We start from the raw sequence: 6,294 nt of genomic DNA on the forward strand, positions 1-6,294 counted from the left end.
AAGCAAAAACAGGTTTTTAGACATTTTAGCAAATGTGTTAGTAATCAAAGTTATTAAAATGAAATGTATTAAGAAACACCTTTGGCAGCGATCACAGCCTCAACTCTTCATGGGTATGACGCTACAAGCTTGGCACACCTGTATTTGGGAAGGTTCTCCCATTCTTCTCTGCAGATCCTCTCAAGCTCTGTCAGGTTGGATGGGGAGCGTCGCTGCACAGCTATTTTTTATTTTTTATTTAACCTTTATTTAACTAGGCAAGTTATTTACAATAACGGCCTAGGAACAGTGGGTTAACTGCCTTGTTCAGGCAATACTTATATAAATGTGATTTTTCTGTCAATTTTTTTGATAAATGAGCAAACATTTCTACTGTGCCTTGCGAAACTATTCACCCCACTTGGCATTGTTCCTATTTTGTGGCCTTACAACCTGGGATTAAAATATACTTTAGGGGGATTTATATCATTTGATTTACACAACATGCCTACCACTTTGAAGATGCAAAATATGTTTTATTGTGAAACAAACAAGAAATAATACAAAATAAAAACAGAAAACTGAGCGTGCATAACTATTCACCCCCCCCAAAGTCAATACTTTGTAGAGCCACCTTTTGCAGCAATAACAGCTGCAAGTCTCTTAGGATATGTCGCTATAAGCTAGGCACATCTAGCCACTTGGGATGTTTGCCCATTCATCAAGGCAAAACTGCTCCAGCTCCTTCAGGTTGGATGGGTTCTTGATGGTGTACAGCAATCTTTAAGTCATACCACAGATTCTCAATTGGATTGAGGTCTGGGCTTTGACTAGGCCATTCCAAGACATTTCAATGTTCCCCTTAAACCACCCAAGTGTTGCTTTAACAGTATGCATCGGGTAATTTTCCTGCTGGAAGGTGAACCTCCGTCCCCAGTCTCAAATTTCTGGAAGATTGAAACAGGTTTCCCTCAAGAAGTTATTTAGCACCATCCATCAATTTATTTATTTAGCACCATCCATCATTCCTTCAATTCTGACCAGTTTCCCAGTCCCTGCTGATGAAAAACATCCGCACAGCATGATGCTGCCACCACCATGCTTCACTGTGGGGATGCTGTTCTCGGGGTGATGAGAGATGTTGGGTTTTCACTTCACCAAATTTGGACTATTTTGCGTATCTCCATTACATGAAATCCAAATAAAAATAAATTTAAATTACAGGTTGTCATGCAACAAAATAGGAACAACGCCGAGGGGGGTGAATACTTTTGCAAGGCACTGTACAAGCCTGTTTTTGCTTCGTCATTGTGGGGTATTGTGTGTAGATTGATGAGGGGGAAAAAACAATTTAATACATTTTAGAAAAAGGCTGTAAGGTATCAAATCGTGGAAAAGGCAAGGGGTCTAAATACTTTCCGAATGCACTTTACATACTGTTTTACTCATGATGTATAATACTGTATTCTAGTCAAGACCATCCTTTTCAACTATTGCTGTACATATACAATTCTATCCTATGTATTTTACAGATATACTACATATTCTATCCACAGAGTGCCCATAATGTCTATACATCCCATCACATATACCGTATTTATACAGAACAAATATATAAACGCATCAATTACAACAATTATACTGAGTTACAGTTCATATAAGAAAATCATTCAACTGAAATAAATTCATTAGGCCCTAATCTATGGATTTCACATGACTGGGCAGGGACGCAGCCATGGGTGGACCTGGGAGAACATAGGCCCACCCACTTGGGAGCCAGGCCCACCCACTGGGGAGCTAGGCCCAGACAATCAGAATTCGTTTTTCCCCACAAAAGGGCTTTATTACAGACAGAAATACTCCTCAGTTTTATCAGTTCTCCGGGTGCCTGGTCTCAGACAATCCCGCAGAAGCCGGATGATGAGGTCCTGGGCTGGCGTGGTTACACGTGGTCTGTAGATGTGAGGCCGGTTAGACATACTGCCAAATTCTCCAAAACGACGTTGGAGGCAGCTTATGGTAGAGAAATGAACATTACATTCTCTGGCAGCAGCTTTGGTAGAGATTACGGCAGTCAGCATGCCAATTGCATTCTCCTTCAAAACTTGAGACATCTGTGGCATTGTGTTATGTGACAAAACTGCATATTTGAGAGTGGCCTTTTATTGCCCCCAGCACAAGGTGCACCTGTGTAATGATCATGATGTTTAATCAGCTTCTTGATATTCCACACCTGTCTGTGGATGCATTATTTTGGAAACTGAGAAATGCTCACTAACAGAGACGTAAACAAATGTGTGCACAACCTTTTGAGAGGAATAAGCTTTTTGTGTGTATGGAACATTTCTGGGATCTTTTATTTCAGCTAATGAAACATGGGACCAACACTTTACATGTTGTGTTTATATTTTTGTTCCGTATATATATTTATACTGTGGACTCCGACAATGCTAGTCCTAATATTTATATATTTCTTAATTCCATTCTTTTACTTTCAGATTCATGTGTATTGTTGTGTATTGTAAGATATTACTGCACTGTTGGAGCTAGGAACTCAAGCATTTTGCTACATCCGCAATAACATCTGCTAAATATGTGTATGCGAACAATACAATTTGATTTAGTCAGCTATCTAAACTTGTAGTAAGCATGGTCGAATTACTGAATGGGCTGAGGCCCATTGATAATCAGTTATCATATAAAAAACTATAAACTTTTGCCTCCACCCTATGGCAAAATGTGTAGTACTGCAGGAAAATAGCTGTAAAACTGCTAATTTTTCTCTCCACTCATGGCAAAATTAGCAGAATTGCATGAAATGTGTTATAAAATTGCTAAATCTTCTCTCTAGCCCGTGGCAAAACGTGTAGAATTGCAGCAAACTTAATTTTAAAATGGCAACATTTTCTCTGTACAAGGGGGGCTGTTAAAATGTTTTGCTTGCAAGCCACATGATGAGTTCTGTTTTTTTGTGGGCCCCCATCCCCATCAAAGGTGCCCAGTCCTGATTTAGCTTTACACAACTCCCAATAAACATAGCATATAGGCACAAATAAAACAATGAGCCAGATGTTTCACCGGATCTAATAATCGAAAGCATTCGGATGACATTTCCACTAACCACCAGCTATGCTGATGAGAGGAAGCCCAGTGGCCGGCAGTGGGAGAAGATGGAGTGATATGGATTTTGGCAGACATTCTACACATTTTATCATCAAACACTTGATCTCAATACAGTTTTCTGTTCCCAAAACTATAATTTGTTACAAACAAAGTGGACTAAGTTTGGTAGACTCAACCCTTTGCCAAAGAAAAAAAATGGCTTTGTTTAGGAGGAGTGCAAGGGTGAATTGAGTTGTTGCCCACGCACTTCACAGAGTAGGTGTTCCCTAACGGAAATATGTAAATACATGCTAAAACACAGCAAATATGACCTCGCTAGCTCGTGCTTGGCTTTGCCCACCTCCTTGCTTGTTCTGCCCACTATGATTAATTTGCTCCCATTGGAAACGACAGACTGGTCTATCCTGGGTTATAGAAATCTTTGATGTTGGTCAAATCAAATGAAATTAAATGTTATTTGTCACATGCTCAGAATACAACAGCTGAAGATCTTACCGTGAAATGCTTACTTACAAGCCCTTAACCAACAATGCAGTTCAAGAAATAGAGTTAAGAAAATATTTACCAAATAATCTCAAGTAAAAAAATAAATAGAAAAATAATAACACAATAAAATAACAATAACGAGGCTTTATACAGGGTGGATGTGTGGGGTACAGGTTAGTTAGTTGAGGTCATTTGAGGTCATTTGTACATGTAGGTAAGGGTAAAGTGACTATGCATAGATAATAAAATACGAGTAGCAGCAGTGTAAAAACAAAGGAGGGAGGGTCAATGTAAGTAGTCCGGCTGGCCATTTGATTAATTGTTAATTGTCCAGCAGTCTTATGGCATGGGGGTAGAAGCTGTTAAGGATCCTATTTTGGACCTAGACTTGGCGCTCCAGTACTGCTTGTAGTGCGTTTGCAGAGAGAACAGTCTATGACTTGGGTGACTGGAGTCTTTGACAATTTTTTGGGCCTTCCTCTGACACTGCCTAGTGTATAGGTCCTGGATGGCAGGAAGCTTGGCTCCTGTGATGTGCAAAATGTCTGGACCCAGGTACAAGTTGTCATTAGTCACAGATCTAGGATCAGTAAATCTGACTTTATTTTAATGTGGGACAATTTCCTCATTCTCTATTGATTGGTTGTTCTTGGGTTAAATATGACATTTTGTGATTGAATATATGCAATACGATACGATATATTGTCAAAAAGAATATTTTATTTTTTTCTCCCATCACTATTGTTGTGTTGTCGTCTTGCAGCACATACTCTCCCAGTGTCTGGGGCAATTTCCTCTTTCTCTATTGATTGGTTGTTATTGGTTTAAATATGACACTTTGTGATTCAATATACAGTATGCCTATCAAATATACAGTTTTTCAATCCATGTATAGATGTACAAGTTGCCTTGGGGAGAGACCATCTTTTCACCACAAACATTAAGAAAATCTCGAGAAAACAAGACATGATAATACCCATTCTTGCACTCATCGAAGATCACTAATGCTCTTGTTTGATGTTTCATGGAAATTAAAATCACTTCTAATGATGTACAACTTTGGCAATCAATAATTTTCTTGTGGCTGATCCATACTAGTATAGACTGGAGGAAAATAATCTATAAAAAAGCTAAATTAAATTAAAATGTACATTAGGAGCACTGGCCTACAGTGTCCAAATCCAACAAAGCAACATAATTATTAATAGGGCAAGAATAATAATTATTGGCTATAATACCTTTGTCTTTATTGAAGGCTATGATGATAAAATGATAAAATAAATGTATGTGTGTGTGATGTGCAACAGGTTACTTAAAGAGTGTTGAGGGGTAGAGAACGTATTCATTTAAATGTAAATCAATTCCAGACAAGGAATGCTACATGCTTTGTGTTTTTATTCACTCTCATAAGAACTTTTTCTCCAAAGTTAAGAGTTACCTATTTTCACATACAAACAAGCACCTTTGAGAGACAATGAAACACCCAAGCACGCACGCACGCACGCACGCACGCACGCACGCACGCACGCACGCAAACACACACACACACACACACACACACACACACACACACACACACACACACACACACACACACACACACACACACACACACACACACACACACACACACACACACACACACACACACACACACACACACACCAGTCAAGAAAGTTTAAGAAAGTCCCCTATCCCAGTATTTTCCAAGTAGTACCCTTCTCCCACACTCAAGTATTTCCTCATTTGGTTTTTATGTCCAAAACATTTTGCCTAAAGCCCTCTTTGTTTGCTGAGACCACATATTGTGTCCATAATCAAATAAACACAGCTGCCAATAGCTCTGAGATGGCCACAATATACACACCCTGCCTTGTGGGACAAACACACATAAACTCACAACCATCCCTCACAGAAACCTCTTTAATAAGAGCCAAAACACTGGATAATCAAGATCACAAGTTCTTCTAAGAGGACTTCTAGAAATAGAAACAGAGGTATGTATGAGAGAAATGTTGAAAGTGATTGAGAGTGAGTTGTTGATAAGTGGGTTATATGGGAAAGTTTCAAAGTTTAACCACGAGATTGAAAGTTAGAAATTGATTGAGAGCTTGCGTGAGTGAGTGAAACAAACACCAAGCACTAAAGCTGCAACAACAGCAAGTGTGAGTATGTATGTGTGATCCAGAGCGGGTGTAAGTGTCATCACCACACACACCAATTCCAGGCAACCAGGCATAGTGGGTTTCAATCTTTTCTTTTTTCTTTCCTGCCTTCTTTACTTCCTTCTCTCCTTCCTCCTTTCCTTCCTTCCTTCCCTCCTTCCTTCACACCTCACGGCACAACACCTCTCCCTTTTTTAGTTTGTGCGTATATATTGATATGTAGGCTACGTGTTCCATTTTTAAATTGATGTAGTTCTGTCCTTGAGCTGTTCATGTCTATTGACATTCTGTATTAGGTCATGTTTCAGGTTGTGTGTTGACCCCAGGAAGCGTAGCTGGTGCTTTCGCAACACCTAATGGGGATCCTAACAAAATACCAAAAATACCTTCCTTCCATTAGCAGTTGAAACCTTATATTAGAAGGAGTTTTGTTATTCTTTAGAAGCACTATGACATCAAAGGTAGTTGGCAGGACAACCTCCCACTCCACAGTGAAAAATTACCATCACCCCAGGCTAGCTCAATATTTTTGGACCAGCCT

This window comes from Oncorhynchus keta, chromosome 15 (genome assembly GCF_023373465.1).
Source record: "Oncorhynchus keta strain PuntledgeMale-10-30-2019 chromosome 15, Oket_V2, whole genome shotgun sequence".
Lineage (NCBI taxonomy): Eukaryota > Metazoa > Chordata > Actinopteri > Salmoniformes > Salmonidae > Oncorhynchus > Oncorhynchus keta.